The following is a 21584-nucleotide window of genomic DNA, read 5'->3' as shown; positions in this document are numbered from 1 at the left end:
TGACGTTCTGCAATTTAGTCAAAAATGGTGCCAAACTCTTGCAAACGATCCCCTGAAAGCTTTTACGGTGGAAACAGATGGATTTTAATCCTGGGAAACAGAATCAGCCCTCGACGTCAGGACAACTTTTTTTGAAAAAATCCCTAAGCCGCGCGGTCACAATTTCAGCAAAAATCTGACGTTCTGCAATTCACTCAAAAATGGTGCCACACTGTTGCAAACCTTCCCCTGAAAGCTTTTTCGGTGGAAACAGATGGCTTTTTATCATGGGAAACAGAATTAGCACTTGACGTCTGAACACCTTTTTTTGAAAAAATCCCTAAGCCGCGCGGTCACAATTTCAGCAAAAATCTGACGTTCTGCAATTCACTCAAAAATGGTGCCACACTGTTGCAAACCATCCCCTGAAAGCTTTTTCGGTGGAAACAGATGGGTTTTAATCCTGGGAAACAGAATTAGCCCTTGACGTCTGGACAACTTTTTTTGAAAAAATCCCTAAGCCGCGCGGTCACAATTTCAGCAAAAATCTGACGTTCTGCAATTTAGTCAAAAATGGTGCCAAACTGTTGCAAACGATCCCCTGAAAGCTTTTTCGGTGGAAACAAATGGGTTTTAATCCTGGGAAACAGAATTAGCCCTCGACGTCTGGACAACTTTTTTTGAAAAAATCCCTAAGCCGCGCGGTCACGATTTCAGCAAAAATCTGACGTTCTGCAATTCACTCAAAAATGGTGCCAAACTCTTGAAAACGATCCCCATGAAAGCTTTTACGATGGAAACAGATGGGTTTTAATCCTGGGAAACACAATCAGCCCTCGACGTCTGGAGAACTTTTTTTGAAAAAATCCCTAAGCCGCACGGTCACAATTTCAGCAAAATCTGAAGTTCTGCAATTCACTCAAAAATGGTGCCAAACTGTTGCAAACCATCCCCTGAAAGCTTTTTCGGTGGAAGCAGATGGGTTTTTATCATGGGAAACAGAATTAGCCCTCGAGGTCTGAACACCTTTTTTTGAAAAAATCCCTAAGCCGCGCGGTCACAATTTCAGCAAAAATCTGACCTTCTGCAATTTAGTCAAAAATGGTGCCAAACAGTTGCAAACGATCCCCTGAAAGCTTTTTCAGTGGAAACAGATGGGTTTTAATCCTGGGAAACAGAATCAGCCCTCGACGTCTGGACAACTTTTTCTGAAAAAATCCCTAAGCCGCGCGGTCACAATTTCAGCAAAAATCTGACGTTCTGCAATTTAGTCAAAAATGGTGCAAAACTGTTGCAAACGATCCCCTGAAAGCTTTTTCGGTGGAAGCAGATGGGTTTTTATCATGGGAAACAGAATTAGCCCTCGAGGTCTGAACACCTTTTTTTGAAAAAAATCCCTAAGCCGCGCGGTCACAATTTCAGCAAAAATCTGACGTTCTGCAATTTAGTCAAAAATGGTGCCAAACTGTTGCAAACGATCCCCTGAAAGCTTTTTCGGTGGAAACAGATGGGTTTTAATCCTGGGAAACAGAATTAGCCCTCGACATCTGGACAACTTTTTTTGAAAAAATCCCTAAGCCGCGCGGTCACAATTTCAGCAAAAATCTGACGTTCTGCAATTCACTCAAAAATGGTGCCAAACTCTTGCAAACGATCCCCTGAAAGCTTTTTCGGTGGAAACAGATGGGTTTTTATCATGGGAAACAGAATTAGCCCTCGACGTCTCAACATTTTTTTTTGAAAAAATCCCTAAGCCGCGCGGTCACAATTTCAGCAAAAATCTGACGTTCTGCAATTTAGTCAAAAATGGTGCCAAACTCTTGCAAACGATCCCCTGAAAGCTTTTTCGGTGGAAACAGATGGGTTTTTATCATGGGAAACAGAATTAGCCCTCGAGGTCTGAACCCCTTTTTTTGAAAAAATCCCTAAGCCGCGCGGTCACAATTTCAGCAAAAATCTGACGTTCTGCAATACACTCAAAAATGCTGCCAAAATGTTGCAAACGATCCCCTGAAAGCTTTTTCGGTGGAAACAGATGGGTTTTAATCCTGGGAAAAAGAATTAGCCCTCGACGTCTGAACACCTTTTTTTGAAAAAATCCCTAAGCCGCGCGGTCACAATTTCAGCAAAAATCTGACGTTCTGCAATTTAGTCAAAAATGGTGCGAAACTGTTGCAAATGATCCCCTGAAAGCTTTTACGATGGAAACAGATGGGTTTTAATCCTGGGAAACCGAATTAGCCCTCGACGTCTGAACAACTTTTTTTGAAAAAATCCCTAAGCCGCGCGGTCACAATTTCAGCAAAAATCTGACGTTCTGCAATTTATTAAAAAATGGTGCCAAACTGTTGCAAATGATCCCCTGAAAGCTTTTTCGGTGGAAACAGATGTGTTTTTATCATGGGAAACAGAATTAGCCATCGACGTCTGAACAACTTTTTTTGAAAAAATCCCTAAGCCGCGCGGTCACAATTTCAGCAAAAATCTGACGTTCTGCAATACACTCAAAAATGCTGCCAAAATGTTGCAAACGATCCCCTGAAAGCTTTTTCGGTGGAAACAGATGGGTTTTAATCCTGGGAAAAAGAATTAGCCCTCAAGGTCTGAACACCTTTTTTTGAAAAAATCCCTAAGCCGCGCGGTCACAATTTCAGCAAAAATCTGACGTTCTGCAATTTAGTCAAAAATGGTGCCAAACTCTTGAAAACGATCCCCATGAAAGCTTTTACGATGGAAACAGATGGGTTTTAATCCTGGGAAACAGAATCAGCCCTCGACGTCTGGACAACTTTTTTTGAAAAAATCCCTAAGCCGCACGGTCACAATTTCAGCAAAATCTGACGTTCTGCAATTCACTCAAAAATGGTGCCAAACTGTTGCAAACGATCCCCTGAAAGCTTTTTCGGTGGAAGCAGATGGGTTTTTATCATGGGAAACAGAATTAGCCCTCGAGGTCTGAACACCTTTTTTTGAAAAAATCCCTAAGCCGCGCGGTCACAATTTCAGCAAAAATCTGACCTTCTGCAATTTAGTCAAAAATGGTGCCAAACTGTTGCAAACGATCCCCTGAAAGCTTTTTCAGTGGAAACAGATGGGTTTTAATCCTGGGAAACAGAATCAGCCCTCGACGTCTGGAGAACTTTTTCTGAAAAAATCCCTAAGCCGAGCGGTCACTATTTCAGCAAAAATCTGACGTTCTGCAATTTAGTCAAAAATGGTGCCAAACTGTTGCAAACGATCCCCTGAAAGCTTTTTTGGTGGAAACAGATGGGTTTTTATCATGGGAAACAGAATTAGCCCTCAAGGTCTGAACACCTTTTTTTGAAAAAAAGCCCTAAGCCGCGCGGTCACAATTTCAGCAAAAATCTGACGTTCTGCAATTCACTCTAAAATGCTGCCAAACTCTTGAAAACGATCCCCTGAAAGCTTTTACGATGGAAACAGATGGGTTTTAATCCTGGGAAACCGAATTAGCCCTCGACGTCTGAACAACTTTTTTTGAAAAAATCCCTAAGCCGCGCGGTCACAATTTCAGCAAAAATCTGACGTTCTGCAATTTATTAAAAAATGGTGCCAAACTGTTGCAAATGATCCCCTGAAAGCTTTTTCGGTGGAAACAGATGTGTTTTTATCATGGGAAACAGAATTAGCCATCGACGTCTGAACAACTTTTTTTGAAAAAATCCCTAAGCCGCGCGGTCACAATTTCAGCAAAAATCTGACGTTCTGCAATTTAGTCAAAAATGGTGCCACACTGTTGCAAACCATCCCCTGAAAGCTTTTTCGGTGGAAAGAGATGGGTTTTAATCCTGGGAAACAGAATTAGCCCTCGACGTCTGGACAACTTTTTTTGAAAAAACCCCTAAGCCGCGCGGTCACAATTTCAGCAAAAATCTGACGTTCTGCAATTTAGTCAAAAATGGTGCCAAACTCTTGCAAACGATCCCCTGAAAGCTTTTTCGGTGGAAACAGATGGGTTTTAATCCTGGGAAACAGAATTAGCCCTCGACGTCTGGACAACTTTTTTTGAAAAAATCCCTAAGCCGCGCGGTCACAATTTCAGCAAAAATCTGACGTTCTGCAATTTAGTCAAAAATGGTGCCAAACTCTTGCAAACGATCCCCTGAAAGCTTTTTCGGTGGAAACAGATGGGTTTTTATCATGGGAAACAGAATTAGCCCTCGACGTCTGAACAACTTTTTTTTGAAAAAATCCCTAAGCCGCTGGGTCACCATTTCAGCAAAAATCTGACGTTCTGCAATTTAGTAAAAAATGGTGCCAAACTGTTGCAAACGGTCCCCAGAAAGCTTTTTCGGCGGAAACAGATGGGTTTGTATCATGGTAAACAGAATTAGCCCTCTGCGTCTCAACAACTTTTTTTAAAAAAAATCCCTAAGCCGCGCAGTCACAATTTCAGCAAAAATCTGACGTTCTACAATATAGTAAAAAATGGTGCCAAACTGTTGCAAACGATCCCCGGAAAGCTTTTTCGGTGGAAACAGATGGGTTTTTATCATGGGAAACAGAATTAGCCCTCGAGGTCTGAACCCCTTTTTTTGAAAAAATCCCTAAGCCGCGCGGTCACAATTTCAGCAAAAATCTGACGTTCTGCAATACACTCAAAAATGCTGCCAAAATGTTGCAAACGATCCCCTGAAAGCATTTTCGGTGGAAACAGATGGGTTTTAATCCTGGGAAAAAGAATTAGCCCTCAAGGTCTGAACACCTTTTTTTGAAAAAATCCCTAAGCCGCGCGGTCACAATTTCAGCAAAAATCTGACGTTCTGCAATTTAGTCAAAAATGGTGCCAAACTCTTGAAAACGATCCCCATGAAAGCTTTTACGATGGAAACAGATGGGTTTTAATCCTGGGAAACAGAATCAGCCCTCGACGTCTGGACAACTTTTTTTGAAAAAATCCCTAAGCCGCACGGTCACAATTTCAGCAAAAATCTGACGTTCTGCAATTCACTCTAAAATGCTGCCAAACTCTTGAAAACGATCCCCTGAAAGCTTTTACGATGGAAACAGATGGGTTTTAATCCTGGGAAACCGAATTAGCCCTCGACGTCTGAACAACTTTTTTTGAAAAAATCCCTAAGCCGCGCGGTCACAATTTCAGCAAAAATCTGACGTTCTGCAATTTATTAAAAAATGGTGCCAAACTGTTGCAAATGATCCCCTGAAAGCTTTTTCGGTGGAAACAGATGTGTTTTTATCATGGGAAACAGAATTAGCCATCGACGTCTGAACAACTTTTTTTGAAAAAATCCCTAAGCCGCGCGGTCACAATTTCAGCAAAAATCTGACGTTCTGCAATTTAGTCAAAAATGGTGCCACACTGTTGGAAACCATCCCCTGAAAGCTTTTTCGGTGGAAACAGATGGGTTTTAATCCTGGGAAACAGAATTAGCCGTCGACGTCTGGACAACTTTTTTTGAAAAAATCCCTAAGCCGCGCGGTCACAATTTCAGCAAAAATCTGACGTTCTGCAATTTAGTCAAAAATGGTGCCAAACTCTTGCAAACGATCCCCTGAAAGCTTTTACGGTGGAAACAGATGGGTTTTAATCCTGGGAAACAGAATCAGCCCTCGATGTCTGGACAACTTTTTTTGAAAAAATCCCTAAGCCGCGCGGTCACAATTTCAGCAAAAATCTGACGTTCTGCAATTTATTAAAAAATGGTGCCAAACTGTTGCAAATGATCCCCTGAAAGCTTTTTCGGTGGAAACAGATGGGTTTTTATCATGGGAAACAGAATTAGCCATCGACGTCTGAACAACTTTTTTTGAAAAAATCCCTAAGCCGCGCGGTCACAATTTCAGCAAAAATCTGACGTTCTGCAATTTAGTCAAAAATGGTGCCACACTGTTGCAAACCATCCCCTGAAAGCTTTTTCGGTGGAAACAGATGGGTTTTAATCCTGGGAAACAGAATTAGTCCTCGACGTCTGGACAACTTTTTTTGAAAAAATCCCTAAGCCGCGCGGTCACAATTTCAGCAAAAATCTGACGTTCTGCAATTTAGTCAAAAATGGTGCCAAACTCTTGCAAACGATCCCCTGAAAGCTTTTACGGTGGAAACAGGTGGGTTTTAATCCTGGGAAACAGAATCAGCCCTCGACGTCTGGACAACTTTTTTTGAAAAAATCCCTAAGCCGCGCGGTCACAATTTCAGCAAAAATCTGACGTTCTGCAATTTAGTCAAAAATGGTGCCAAACTCTTGAAAACGATCCCCTGAAAGCTTTTTCAGTGGAAACAGATGGGTTTTTATCATGGGAAACAGAATTAGCCCTCGACGTCTGAACAACTTTTTGTGAAAAAATCCCTAAGCCGCGCGGTCACAATTTCAGCAAAAATCTGACGTTCTGCAATTCACTCAAAAATGGTGCCACACTGTTGCAAACCATCCCCTGAAAGCTTTTTCGGTGGAAACAGATGGGTTTTTATCATGGGAAACAGAATTAGCCCTCGAGGTCTGAACACCTTTTTTTGAAAAATTCCCTAAGCCGCGCGGTCACAATTTCAGCAAAAATCTGACGTTCTGCAATTTAGTCAAAAATGGTGCCAAACTCTTGCAAACAATCCCCTGAAAGCTTTTTCGGTGGAAACAGATGGGTTTTAATCCTGGGAAAAAGAATTAGCCCTCGACGTCTGAACACCTTTTTTTGAAAAAATCCCTAAGCCGCGCGGTCACAATTTCAGTAAAAATCTGACGTTCTGCAATTTAGTCAAAAATGGTGCCACACTGTTGCAAACCATCCGCTGAAAGCTTTTTCGGTGGAAACAGATGGGTTTTAATCCTGGGAAACAGAATTAGCCCTTGACGTCTGGACAACTTTTTTTGAAAAAATCCCTAAGCCGAGCGGTCACAATTTCAGCAAAAATCTGACGTTCTGCAATTTAGTCAAAAATGGTGCCAAACTGTTGCAAACCATCCCCTGAAAGCTTTTTCGGTGGAAACAGATGGGTTTTAATCCTGGGAAACAGAATTAGCCCTCGACGTCTGGACAACTTTTTTTGAAAAAATCCCTAAGCCGCGCGGTCACAATTTCAGCAAAAATCTGACGTTCTGCAATTCACTCAAAAATGGTGCCAAACTCTTGCAAACGATCCCCTGAAAGCTTTTTCGGTGGAAACAGATGGGTTTTTATCATGGGAAACAGAATTAGCCCTCGACGTCTGAACACCTTTTTTTTGAAAAAATCCCTAAGCCGCGCGGTCACAATTTCAGCAAAAATCTGACGTTCTGCAATTTAGTCAAAAATGGTGCCAAACTCTTGCAAACGATCCCCTGAAAGCTTTTTCGGTGGAAACAGATGGGTTTTTATCATGGGAAACAGAATTAGCCCTCGAGGTCTGAACCCCCTTTTTTGAAAAAATCCCTAAGCCGCGCGGTCACAATTTCAGCAAAAATCTGACGTTCTGCAATACACTCAAAAATGCTGCCAAAATGTTGCAAACGATCCCCTGAAAGCTTTTTCGGTGGAAACAGATGGGTTTTAATCCTGGGAAAAAGAATTAGCCCTCGAGGTCTGAACACCTTTTTTTGAAAAAATCCCTAAGCCGCGCGGTCACAATTTTAGCAAAAATCTGACGTTCTGCAATTTAGTCAAAAATGGTGCCAAACTCCTGAAAACAATCCCCATGAAAGCTTTTACGATGGAAACAGATGGGTTTTAATCCTGGGAAACAGAATCAGCCCTCGACGTCTGGACAACTTTTTTTGAAAAAATCCCTAAGCCGCACGGTCACAATTTCAGCAAAATCTGACGTTCTGCAATTCACTCAAAAATGGTGCCAAACTGTTGCAAACCATCCCCTGAAAGCTTTTTCGGTGGAAGCAGATGGGTTTTTATCATGGGAAACAGAATTAGCCCTCGAGGTCTGAACACGTTTTTTTGAAAAAATCCCTAAGCCGCGCGGTCACAATTTCAGGAAAAATCTGACCTTCTGCAATTTAGTCAAAAATGGTGCCAAACTGTTGCAAACGATCCCCTGAAAGCTTTTTCAGTGGAAACAGATGGGTTTTAATCCTGGGAAACAGAATCAGCCCTCGACGTCTGGACAACTTTTTCTGAAAAAATCCCTAAGCCGCGCGGTCACTATTTCAGCAAAAATCTGACGTTCTGCAATTTAGTCAAAAATGGTGCCAAACTGTTGCAAACGATCCCCTGAAAGCTTTTTCGGTGGAAACAGATGGGTTTTTATCATGGGAAACAGAATTAGCCCTCGAGGTCTGAACACCTTTTTTTGAAAAAAATCCCTAAGCCGCGCGGTCACAATTTCAGCAAAAATCTGACGTTCTGCAATTCACTCTAAAATGCTGCCAAACTCTTGAAAACGATCCCCTGAAAGCTTTTACGATGGAAACAGATGGGTTTTAATCCTGGGAAACAGAATCAGCCCTCGACGTCTGGACAACTTTTTTTGAAAAAATCCCTAAGCCGCGCGGTCACAATTTCAGCAAAAATCTGACGTTCTGCAATTTAGTCAAAAATGGTGCCAAACTGTTGCAAACCATCCCCTGAAAGCTTTTTCGGTGGAAACAGATGGGTTTTAATCCTGGGAAACAGAATTAGCCCTCGACGTCTGGACAACTTTTTTTGAAAAAATCCCTAAGCCGCGCGGTCACAATTTCAGCAAAAATCTGACGTTCTGCAATTTAGTCAAAAATGGTGCCAAACTCTTGCAAACGATCCCCTGAAAGCTTTTACGGTGGAAACAGATGGGTTTTAATCCTGGGAAACAGAATCAGCCCTCGACGTCTGGACAACTTTTTTTGAAAAAATCCCTAAGCCGCGCGGTCACAATTTCAGCAAAAATCTGACGTTCTGCAATTCGCTCAAAAATGGTGCCACACTGTTGCAAACCATCCCCTGAAAGCTTTTTCGGTGGAAACAGATGGGTTCTTATCATGGGAAACAGAATTAGCCCTCGACGTCTGAACAACTTTTTTTGAAAAAATCCCTAAGCCGCGCGGTCACAATTTCAGCAAAAATCTGACGTTCTGCAATTCACTCAAAAATGGTGCCACACTGTTGCAAACCATCCCCTGAAAGCTTTTTCGGTGGAAACAGATGGGTTTTTATCATGGGAAACAGAATTAGTCCTCGAGGTCTGAACACCTTTTTTTGAAAAAATCCCTAAGCCGCGCGGTCACAATTTCAGCAAAAATCTGACGTTCTGCAATTTAGTCAAAAATGGTGCCAAACTCTTGCAAACAATCCCCTGAAAGCTTTTTCGGTGGAAACAGATGGGTTTTAATCCTGGGAAAAAGAATTAGCCCTCGACGTCTGAACACCTTTTTTTGAAAAAATCCCTAAGCCGCCCGGTCACAATTTCAGCAAAAATCTGACGTTCTGCAATTTAGTCAAAAATGGTGCCAAACTGTTGCAAACCATCCCCTGAAAGCTTTTTCGGTGGAAACAGATGGGTTTTAATCCTGGGAAACAGAATTAGCCCTCGACGTCTGGACAACTTTTTTTGAAAAAATCCCTAAGCCGCGCGGTCACAATTTCAGCAAAAATCTGACGTTCTGCAATTTAGTCAAAAATGGTGCCAAACTCTTGCAAACGATCCCCTGAAAGCTTTTACGGTGGAAACAGATGGGTTTTAATCCTGGGAAACAGAATCAGCCCTCGACGTCTGGACAACTTTTTTTGAAAAAATCCCTAAGCCGCGCGGTCACAATTTCAGCAAAAATCTGACGTTCCGCAATTTAGTCAAAAATGGTGCCAAACTGTTGAAAACGATCCCCTGAAAGCTTTTTCGGTGGAATCAGATGGGTTTTTATCATGGGAAACAGAATTAGCCCTCGACGTCCGAACAACTTTTTTTGAAAAAATCCCTAAGCCGCGCGGTCACAATTTCAGCAAAAATCTGACGTTCTGCAATTTAGTCAAAAATGGTGCCAAACTCTTGCAAACGATCCCCTGAAAGCTTTTACGGTGGAAACAGATGGGTTTTAATCCTGGGAAACAGAATCAGCCCTCGACGTCTGGACAACTTTTTTTGAAAAAATCCCTAAGCCGCGCGGTCACAATTTCAGCAAAAATCTGACGTTCTGCAATTCACTCAAAAATGGTGCCACACTGTTGCAAACCATCCCCTGAAAGCTTTTTCGGTGGAAACAGATGGCTTTTTATCATGGGAAACAGAATTAGCACTCGACGTCTGAACACCTTTTTTTGAAAAAATCCCTAAGCCGCGCGGTCACAATTTCAGCAAAAATCTGACGTTCTGCAATTTAGTCAAAAATGGTGCCAAACTCTTCCAAACGATCCCCTGAAAGCTTTTACGGTGGAAACAGATGGGTTTTAATCCTGGGAAACAGAATCAGCCCTCGACGTCTGGACAACTTTTTTTGAAAAAATCCCTAAGCCGCGCGGTCACAATTTCAGCAAAAATCTGACGTTCTGCAATTCACTCAAAAATGGTGCCACACTGTTGCAAACCATCCCCTGAAAGCTTTTTCGGTGGAAACAGATGGCTTTTTATCATGGGAAACAGAATTAGCACTCGACGTCTGAACACCTTTTTTTGAAAAAATCCCTAAGCCGCGCGGTCACAATTTCAGCAAAAATCTGACGTTCTGCAATTTAGTCAAAAATGGTGCCAAACTCTTGCAAACGATCCCCTGAAAGCTTTTACGGTGGAAACAGATGGGTTTTAATCCTGGGAAACAGAATCAGCCCTCGACGTCTGGACAACTTTTTTTGAAAAAATCCCTAAGCCGCGCGGTCACAATTTCAGCAAAAATCTGACGTTCTGCAATTCACTCAAAAATGCTGCCAAAATGTTGGAAACGATCCCCTGAAAGCTTTTTCGGTGGAAACAGATGGGTTTTAATCCTCGGAAAAAGAATTAGCCCTCGACGTCTGAACACCTTTTTTTGAAAAAATCCCTAAGCCGCGCGGTCACAATTTCAGCAAAAATCTGACATTCTGCAATTTAGTCAAAAATGGTGCCAAACTGTTGCAAACGATCCCCTGAAAGCTTTTTCGGTGGAAACAGATGGGTTTTTATCATGGGAAACAGAATTAGCCCTCGACGTCTGAACACCTTTTTTTGAAAAAATCCCTAAGCCGCGCGGTCACAATTTCAGCAAAAATCTGACGTTCTGCAATTCACTCTAAAATGCTGCCAAACTCTTCAAAACGATCCCCTGAAAGCTTTTACGATGGAAACAGATGGGTTTTAATCCTGGGAAACCGAATTAGCCCTCGACGTCTGAACAACTTTTTTTGAAAAAATCCCTAAGCCGCGCGGTCACAATTTCAGCGAAAATCTGACGTTCTGCAATTTAGTAAAAAATGGTGCCAAACTGTTGCAAATGATCCCCCGAAAGCTTTTTCGGTGGAAACAGATGTGTTTTTATCATGGGAAACAGAATTAGCCATCGACGTCTGAACAACTTTTTTTGAAAAAATCCCTAAGCCGCGCGGTCACAATTTCAGCAAAAATCTGACGTTCTGCAATTTAGTCAAAAATGGTGCCACACTGTTGCAAACCATCCCCTGAAAGCTTTTTCGGTGGAAACAGATCGGTTTTAATCCTGGCAAACAGAATTAGCCCTCGACGTCTGGACAACTTTTTTTGAAAAAATCCCTAAGCCGCGCGGTCACAATTTCAGCAAAAATCTGACGTTCTGCAATTCACTCAAAAATGGTGCCACACTGTTGCAAACCATCCCCTGAAAGCTTTTTCGGTGGAAACAGATGGGTTTTTATCATGGGAAACAGAATTAGCCCTCGAGGTCTGAACACCTTTTTTTGAAAAAATCCCTAAGCCGCGCGGTCACAATTTCAGCAAAAATCTGACGTTCTGCAATTTAGTCAAAAATGGTGCCAAACTGTTCCAACCATCCCCTGAAAGCTTTTTCGGTGGAAACAGATGGGTTTTAATCATGGGAAACAGAATTAGCACTCGACGTCTGAACACCTTTTTTTGAAAAAATCCCTAAGCCGCGCGGTCACAATTTCAGCAAAAATCTGACGTTCTGCAATTCACTCAAAAATGGTGCCAAACTCTTGCAAACGATCCCCTGAAAGCTTTTACGGTGGAAACAGATGGGTTTTAATCCTGGGAAACAGAATCAGCCCTCGACGTCTGGACAACTTTTTTTGAAAAAATCCCTAAGCCGCGCGGTCACAATTTCAGCAAAAATCTGACGTTCTGCAATTCACTCAAAAATGGTGCCACACTGTTGCAAACCATCCCCTGAAAGCTTTTTCGGTGGAAACAGATGGGTTTTAATCCTGGGAAAAAGAATTAGCCCTCGACGTCTGAACACCTTTTTTTGAAAAGATCCCTAAGCCGCGCGGTCACAATTTCAGTAAAAATCTGACGTTCTGCAATTTAGTCAAAAATGGTGCCACACTGTTGCAAACCATCCCCTGAAAGCTTTTTCGGTGGAAACAGATGGGTTTTAATCCTGGGAAACAGAATTAGCCCTTGACGTCTGGACAACTTTTTTTGAAAAAATCCCTAAGCCGCGCGGTCACAATTTCAGCAAAAATCTGACGTTCTGCAATTTAGTCAAAAATGGTGCCACACTGTTGCAAACCATCCCCTGAAAGCTTTTTCGGTGGAAACAGATGGGTTTTAATCCTGGGAAACAGAATTAGCCCTTGACGTCTGGACAACTTTTTTTGAAAAAATCCCTAAGCCGCGCGGTCACAATTTCAGCAAAAATCTGACGTTCTGCAATTTAGTCAAAAATGGTGCCAAACTGTTGCAAACCATCCCCTGAAAGCTTTTTCGGTGGAAACAGATGGGTTTTAATCCTGGGAAACAGAATTAGCCCTCGACGTCTGGACAACTTTTTTTGAAAAAATCCCTAAGCCGCGCGGTCACAATTTCAGCAAAAATCTGACGTTCTGCAATTCACTCAAAAATGGTGCCAAACTCTTGCAAACGATCCCCTGAAAGCTTTCTCGGTGGAAACAGATGGGTTTTTATCATGGGAAACAGAATTAGCCCTCGACGTCTGAACAACTTTTTTTGAAAAAATCCCTAATTTCACAATTTCAGCAAAAATCTGACGTTCTGCAATACACTCAATAATGCTGCCAAAATGTTGCAAACGATCCCCTGAAAGCTTTTTCGGTGGAAACAGATGGGTTTTAATCCTGGGAAAAAGAATTAGCCCTCGAGGTCTGAACACCTTTTTTTGAAAAAATCCCTAAGCCGCGCGGTCACAATTTCAGTAAAAATCTGACGTTCTGCAATTTAGTCAAAAATGGTGCCACACTGTTGCAAACCATCCCCTGAAAGCTTTTTCGGTGAAAACAGATGGGTTTTAATCCTGGGAAACAGAATTAGCCCTTGACGTCTGGACAACTGTTTTTGAAAAAATCCCTAAGCCGCGCGGTCACAATTTCAGCAAAAATCTGACGTTCTGCAATTCACTCTAAAATGCTGCCAAACTCTTGAAAACAATCCCCTGAAAGCTTTTACGATGGAAACAGATGGGTTTTAATCCTGGGAAAGCGAATTAGCCCTCGACGTCTGAACAACTTTTTTTGAAAAAATCCCTAAGCCGCGCGGTCACAATTTCAGCAAAAATCTGACGTTCTGCAATTTAGTCAAAAATGGTGCCAAACTGTTGCAAATGATCCCCCGAAAGCTTTTTCGGTGGAAACAGATGTGTTTTTATCATGGGAAACAGAATTAGCCATCGACGTCTGAACAACTTTTTTTGAAAAAATCCCTAAGCCGCGCGGTCACAATTTCAGCAAAAATCTGACGTTCTGCAATTTAGTCAAAAATGGTGCCACACTGTTGCAAACCATCCCCTGAAAGCTTTTTCGGTGGAAGCAGATGGGTTTTTATCATGGGAAACAGAATTAGCCCTCGAGGTCTGAACACCTTTTTTTGAAAAAATCCCTAAGCCGCGCGGTCACAATTTCAGCAAAAATCTGACCTTCTGCAATTTAGTCAAAAATGGTGCCAAACTGTTGCAAACGATCCCCTGAAAGCTTTTTCAGTGGAAACAGATGGGTTTTAATCCTGGGAAACAGAATCAGCCCTCGACGTCTGGACAACTTTTTCTGAAAAAATCCCTAAGCCGCGCGGTCACTATTTCAGCAAAAATCTGACGTTCTGCAATTTAGTCAAAAATGGTGCCAAACTGTTGCAAACGATCCCCTGAAAGCTTTTTCGGTGGAAACAGATGGGTTTTTATCATGGGAAACAGAATTAGCCCTCGAGGTCTGAACAACTTTTTTTGAAAAAATCCCTAAGCCGCGCGGTCACAATTTCAGCAAAAATCTGACGTTCTGCAATTCACTCTAAAATGCTGCCAAACTCTTGAAAACGATCCCCTGAAAGCTTTTACGATGGAAACAGATGGGTTTTAATCCTGGGAAACCGAATTAGCCCTCGACGTCTGAACAACTTTTTTTGAAAAAATCCCTAAGCCGCGCGGTCACAATTTCAGCAAAAATCTGACGTTCTGCAATTTAGTCAAAAATGGTGCCACACTGTTGCAAACCATCCCCTGAAAGCTTTTTCGGTGGAAACAGATGGGTTTTAATCCTGGCAAACAGAATTAGCCCTCGACGTCTGGACAACTTTTTTTGAAAAAATCCCTAAGCCGCGCGGTCACAATTTCAGCAAAAATCTGACGTTCTGCAATTTAGTCAAAAATGGTGCCAAACTCTTGCAAACGATCCCCTGAAAGCTTTTACGGTGGAAACAGATGGGTTTTAATCCTGGGAAACAGAATCAGCCCTCGACGTCTGGACAACTTTTTTTGAAAAAATCCCTAAGCCGCGCGGTCACAATTTCAGCAAAAATCTGACGTTCTGCAATTCGCTCAAAAATGGTGCCAAACTCTTGCAAACAATCCCCTGAAAGCTTTTTCGGTGGAAACAGATGGGTTTTTATCATGGGAAACAGAATTAGCCCTCGAGGTCTGAACACCTTTTTTTGAAAAAATCCCTAAGCCGCGCGGTCACAATTTCAGCAAAAATCTGACCTTCTGCAATTTAGTCAAAAATGGTGCCAAACTGTTGCAAACGATCCCCTGAAAGCTTTTTCAGTGGAAACAGATGGGTTTTAATCCTGGGAAACAGAATCAGCCCTCGACGTCTGGACAACTTTTTCTGAAAAAATCCCTAAGCCGCGCGGTCACTATTTCAGCAAAAATCTGACGTTCTGCAATTTAGTCAAAAATGGTGCCAAACTCTTGAAAACGATCCCCTGAAAGCTTTTTCGGTGGAAACAGATGGGTTTTTATCATGGGAAACAGAATTAGCCCTCGAGGTCTGAACACCTTTTTTTGAAAAAAATCCCTAAGCCGCGCGGTCACAATTTCAGTAAAAATCTGACGTTCTGCAATTCACTCTAAAATGCTGCCAAACTCTTGAAAACGATCCCCTGAAAGCTTTTACGATGGAAACAGATGGGTTTTAATCCTGGGAAACCGAATTAGCCCTCGACGTCTGAACAACTTTTTTTTGAAAAAATTCCTAAGCCGCGCGGTCACAATTTCAGCAAAAATCTGACGTTCTGCAATTTAGTCAAAAATGGTGCCACACTGTTGCAAACCATCCCCTGAAAGCTTTTACGGTGGAAACAGATGGGTTTTAATCCTGGGAAACAGAATCAGCCCTCGACGTCTGGACAACTTTTTTTGAAAAAATCCCTAAGCCGCGCGGTCACAATTTCAGTAAAAATCTGACGTTCTGCAATTTAGTCAAAAATGGTGCCACACTGTTGCAAACCATCCCCTGAAAGCTTTTTCGGTGGAAACAGATGGGTTTTAATCCTGGGAAACAGAATTAGCCCTTGACGTCTGGACAACTTTTTTTGAAAAAATCCCTAAGCCACGCGGTCACAATTTCAGCAAAAATCTGACGTTCTGCAATTCACTCAAAAATGGTGCCAAACTCTTGCAAACGATCCCCTGAAAGCTTTTACGGTGGAAACAGATGGGTTTTAATCCTGGGAAACAGAATCAGCCCTCGACGTCTGGACAACTTTTTTTGAAAAAATCCCTAAGCCGCGCGGTCACAATTTCAGCAAAAATCTGACGTTCTGCAATTTAGTCAAAAATGGTGCCAAACTGTTGCAAACCATCCCCTGAAAGCTTTTTCGGTGGAAGCAGATGGGTTTTTATCATGGGAAACAGAATTAGCCCTCGAGGTCTGAACACCTTTTTTTGAAAAAATCCCTAAGCCGCGCGGTCACAATTTCAGCAAAAATCTGACCTTCTGCAATTTAGTCAAAAATGGTGCCAAACTGTTGCAAACGATCCCCTGAAAGCTTTTTCAGTGGAAACAGATGGGTTTTAATCCTGGGAAACAGAATCAGCCCTCGACGTCTGGACAACTTTTTCTGAAAAAATCCCTAAGCCACGCGGTCACTATTTCAGCAAAAATCTGACGTTCTGCAATTTAGTCAAAAATGGTGCCAAACTGTTGCAAACCATCCCCTGAAAGCTTTTTTGGTGGCAACAGATGGGTTTTTATCATGGGAAACAGAATTAGCCCTCGAGGTCTGAACACCTTTTTTTGAAAAAAATCCCTAAGCCGCGCGGTCACAATTTCAGTAAAAATCTGACGTTCTGCAATTCACTCTAAAATGCTGCCAAACTCTTGAAAACGATCCCCTGAAAGCTTTTACGATGGAAACAGATGGGTTTTAATCCTGGGAAACAGAATTAGCCATCGACGTCTGAACAACTTTTTTTGAAAAAATCCCTAAGCCGCGCGGTCACAATTTCAGCAAAAATCTGACGTTCTGCAATTTAGTCAAAAATGGTGCCACACTGTTGCAAACCATCCCCTGAAAGCTTTTTCGGTGGAAACAGATGGGTTTTAATCCTGGCAAACAGAATTAGCCCTCGACGTCTGGACAACTTTTTTTGAAAAAATCCCTAAGCCGCGCGGTCACAATTTCAGCAAAAATCTGACGTTCTGCAATTTAGTCAAAAATGGTGCCAAACTGTTGCAAACGATCCCCTGAAAGCTTTCTCGGTGGAAACAGATGGGTTTTTATCATGGGAAACAGAATTAGCCCTCGACGTCTGAACAACTTTTTTTGAAAAAATCCCTAAGCCGCGCGGTCACAATTTCAGCAAAAATCTGACGTTCTGCAATTCGCTCAAAAATGGTGCCACACTGTTGCAAACCATCCCCTGAAAGCTTTTTCGGTGGAAACAGATGGGTTTTTATCATGGGAAACAGAATTAGCCCTCGAGGTCTGAACACCTTTTTTTGAAAAAATCCCTAAGCCGCGCGGTCACAATTTCAGCAAAAATCTGACGTTCTGCAATTTAGTCAAAAATGGTGCCAAACTCTTGCAAACAATCCCCTGAAAGCTTTTTCGGTGGAAACAGATGGGTTTTAATCCTGGGAAAAAGAATTAGCCCTCGACGTCTGAACACCTTTTTTTGAAAAAATCCCTAAGCCGCGCGGTCACAATTTCAGTAAAAATCTGACGTTCTGCAATTTAGTCAAAAATGGTGCCACACTGTTGCAAACCATCCCCTGAAAGCTTTTTCGGTGGAAACAGATGGGTTTTAATCCTGGGAAACAGAATTAGCCCTTGACGTCTGGACAACTTTTTTTGAAAAAATCCCTAAGCCGCGCGGTCACAATTTCAGCAAAAATCTGACGTTCTGCAATTTAGTCAAAAATGGTGCCAAACTGTTGCAAACCATCCCCTGAAAGCTTTTTCGGTGGAAACAGATGGGTTTTAATCCTGGGAAACAGAATTAGCCCTCGACGTCTGGACAACTTTTTTTGAAAAAATCCCTAAGCCGCGCGGTCACAATTTCAGCAAAAATCTGACGTTCTGCAATTTAGTCAAAAATGGTGCCAAACTGTTGCAAACGATCCCCTGAAAGCTTTTTCGGTGGAAACAGATGGGTTTTTATCATGGGAAACAGAATTAGCCCTCGAGGTCTGAACACCTTTTTTTGAAAAAAATCCCTAAGCCGCGCGGTCACAATTTCAGTAAAAATCTGACGTTCTGCAATTCACTCTAAAATGCTGCCAAACTCTTGAAAACGATCCCCTGAAAGCTTTTACGATGGAAACAGATGGGTTTTAATCCTGGGAAACCGAATTAGCCCTCGACGTCTGAACAACTTTTTTTGAAAAAATTCCTAAGCAGCGCGGTCACAATTTCAGCAAAAATCTGACGTTCTGCAATTTAGTCAAAAATGGTGCCACACTGTTGCAAACCATCCCCTGAAAGCTTTTACGGTGGAAACAGATGGGTTTTAATCCTGGGAAACAGAATTAGCCCTTGACGTCTGGACAACTTTTTTTGAAAAAATCCCTAAGCCGCGCGGTCACAATTTCAGCAAAAATCTGACGTTCTGCAATTTAGTCAAAAATGGTGCCAAACTCTTGCAAACGATCCCCTGAAAGCTTTTACGGTGGAAACAGATGGGTTTTAATCCTGGGAAACAGAATCAGCCCTCGACGTCTGGACAACTTTTTTTGAAAAAATCCCTAAGCCGCACGGTCACAATTTCAGCAAAATCTGACGTTCTGCAATTCACTCAAAATGGTGCCAAACTGTTGCAAACCATCCCCTGAAAGCTTTTTCGGTGGAAGCAGATGGGTTTTTATCATGGGAAACAGAATTAGCCCTCGAGGTCTGAACACCTTTTTTTGAAAAAATCCCTAAGCCGCGCGGTCACGATTTCAGCAAAAATCTGACGTTCTGCAATTCACTCAAAAATGGTGCCACACTGTTGCAAACCATCCCCTGAAAGCTTTTTCGGTGGAAACAGATGGGTTTTTATCATGGGAAACAGAATTAGCCCTCGAGGTCTGAACACCTTTTTTTGAAAAAATCCCTAAGCCGCGCGGTCACAATTTCAGCAAAAATCTGACGTTCTGCAATTTAGTCAAAAATGGTGCCAAACTGTTGCAAACCATCCCCTGAAAGCTTTTTCGGTGGAAACAGATGGGTTTTAATCCTGGGAAACAGAATTAGCCCTCGACGTCTGGACAACTTTTTTTGAAAAAATCCCTAAGCCGCGCGGTCACAATTTCAGCAAAAATCTGACGTTCTGCAATTTAGTCAAAAATGGTGCCAAACTGTTGCAAACGATCCCCTGAAAGCTTTTTCGGTGGAAACAGATGGGTTTTTATCATGGGAAACAGAATTAGCCCTCGAGGTCTGAACACCTTTTTTTGAAAAAAATCCCTAAGCCGCGCGGTCACAATTTCAGTAAAAATCTGACGTTCTGCAATTCACTCTAAAATGCTGCCAAACTCTTGAAAACGATCCCCTGAAAGCTTTTACGATGGAAACAGATGGGTTTTAATCCTGGGAAACCGAATTAGCCCTCGACGTCTGAACAACTTTTTTTGAAAAAATTCCTAAGCCGCGCGGTCACAATTTCAGCAAAAATCTGACGTTCTGCAATTTAGTCAAAAATGGTGCCACACTGTTGCAAACCATCCCCTGAAAGCTTTTACGGTGGAAACAGATGGGTTTTAATCCTGGGAAACAGAATTAGCCCTTGACGTCTGGACAACTTTTTTTGAAAAAATCCCTAAGCCGCGCGGTCACAATTTCAGCAAAAATCTGACGTTCTGCAATTTAGTCAAAAATGGTGCCAAACTGTTGCAAACCATCCCCTGAAAGCTTTTTCGGTGGAAACAGATGGGTTTTTATCATGGGAAACAGAATTAGCCCTCCACGTCTGGACAACTTTTTTTGAAAAAATCCCTAAGCCGCGCGGTCACAATTTCAGCAAAAATCTGACGTTCTGCAATTTAGTCAAAAATGGTGCCAAACTCTTGCAAACGATCCCCTGAAAGCTTTTACGGTGGAAACAGATGGGTTTTAATCCTGGGAAACAGAATCAGCCCTCGACGTCTGGACAACTTTTTTTGAAAAAATCCCTAAGCCGCACGGTCACAATTTCAGCAAAATCTGACGTTCTGCAATTCACTCAAAAATGGTGCCAAACTGTTGCAAACCATCCCCTGAAAGCTTTTTCGGTGGAAGCAGATGGGTTTTTATCATGGGAAACAGAATTAGCCCTCGAGGTCTGAACACCTTTTTTTGAAAAAATCCCTAAGCCGCGCGGTCACAATTTCAGCAAAAATCTGACCTTCTGCAATTTAGTCAAAAATGGTGCCAAACTGTTGCAAACGATCCCCTGAAAGCTTTTTCAGTGGAAACAGATGGGTTTTAATCCTGGGAAACAGAATCAGCCCTCGACGTCTGGACAACTTTTTCTGAAAAAATCCCTAAGCCGCGCGGTCACTATTTCAGCAAAAATCTGACGTTCTGCAATTTAGTCAAAAATGGTGCCAAACTGTTGCAAACCATCCCCTGAAAGCTTTTTCGGTGGAAACAGATGGGTTTTTATCATGGGAAACAGAATTAGCCCTCGAGGTCTGAACACCTTTTTTTGAAAAAAATCCCTAAGCCGCGCGGTCACAATTTCAGTAAAAATCTGACGTTCTGCAATTCACTCTAAAATGCTGCCAAACTCTTGAAAACGATCCCCTGAAAGCTTTTACGATGGAAACAGATGGGTTTTAATCCTGGGAAACCGAATTAGCCCTCGACGTCTGAACAACTTTTTTTGAAAAAATTCCTAAGCCGCGCGGTCACAATTTCAGCAAAAATCTGACGTTCTGCAATTTAGTCAAAAATGGTGCCACACTGTTGCAAACCATCCCCTGAAAGCTTTTACGGTGGAAACAGATGGGTTTTAATCCTGGGAAACAGAATCAGCCCTCGACGTCTGGACAACTTTTTTTGAAAAAATCCCTAAGCCGCGCGGTCACAATTTCAGTAAAAATCTGACGTTCTGCAATTTAGTCAAAAATGGTGCCACACTGTTGCAAACCATCCCCTGAAAGCTTTTTCGGTGGAAACAGATGGGTTTTAATCCTGGGAAACAGAATTAGCCCTTGACGTCTGGACAACTTTTTTTGAAAAAATCCCTAAGCCGCGCGGTCACAATTTCAGCAAAAATCTGACGTTCTGCAATTTAGTCAAAAATGGTGCCAAACTGTTGCAAACCATCCCCTGAAAGCTTTTTCGGTGGAAACAGATGGGTTTTTATCATGGGAAACAGAATTAGCCCTCGACGTCTGGACAACTTTTTTTGAAAAAATCCCTAAGCCGCGCGGTCACAATTTCAGCAAAAATCTGACGTTCTGCAATTCACTCTAAAATGCTGCCAAACTCTTGAAAACGATCCCCTGAAAGCTTTTACGATGGAAACAGATGGGTTTTAATCCTGGGAAACCGAATTAGCCCTCGACGTCTGAACAACTTTTTTTGAAAAAATCCCTAAGCCGCGCGGTCAGAATTTCAGCAAAAATCTGACGTTCTGCAATTTATTACAAAATGGTGCCAAACTGTTGCAAATGATCCCCTGAAAGCTTTTTCGGTGGAAACAGATGTGTTTTTATCATGGGAAACAGAATTAGCCATCGACGTCTGAACAACTTTTTTTGAAAAAATCCCTAAGCCGCGCGGTCACAATTTCAGCAAAAATCTGACGTTCTGCAATTTAGTCAAAAATGGTGCCACACTGTTGCAAACCATCCCCTGAAAGCTTTTTCGGTGGAAACAGATGGGTTTTAATCCTGGCAAACAGAATTAGCCC

The sequence above is a fragment of the Podarcis tiliguerta genome (genome assembly GCF_965153285.1).
Source record: "Podarcis tiliguerta genome assembly, chromosome: 4".
In the NCBI taxonomy this organism is placed as follows: domain Eukaryota; kingdom Metazoa; phylum Chordata; class Lepidosauria; order Squamata; family Lacertidae; genus Podarcis; species Podarcis tiliguerta.
Note: the sequence above shows the minus strand (reverse complement) of the source record.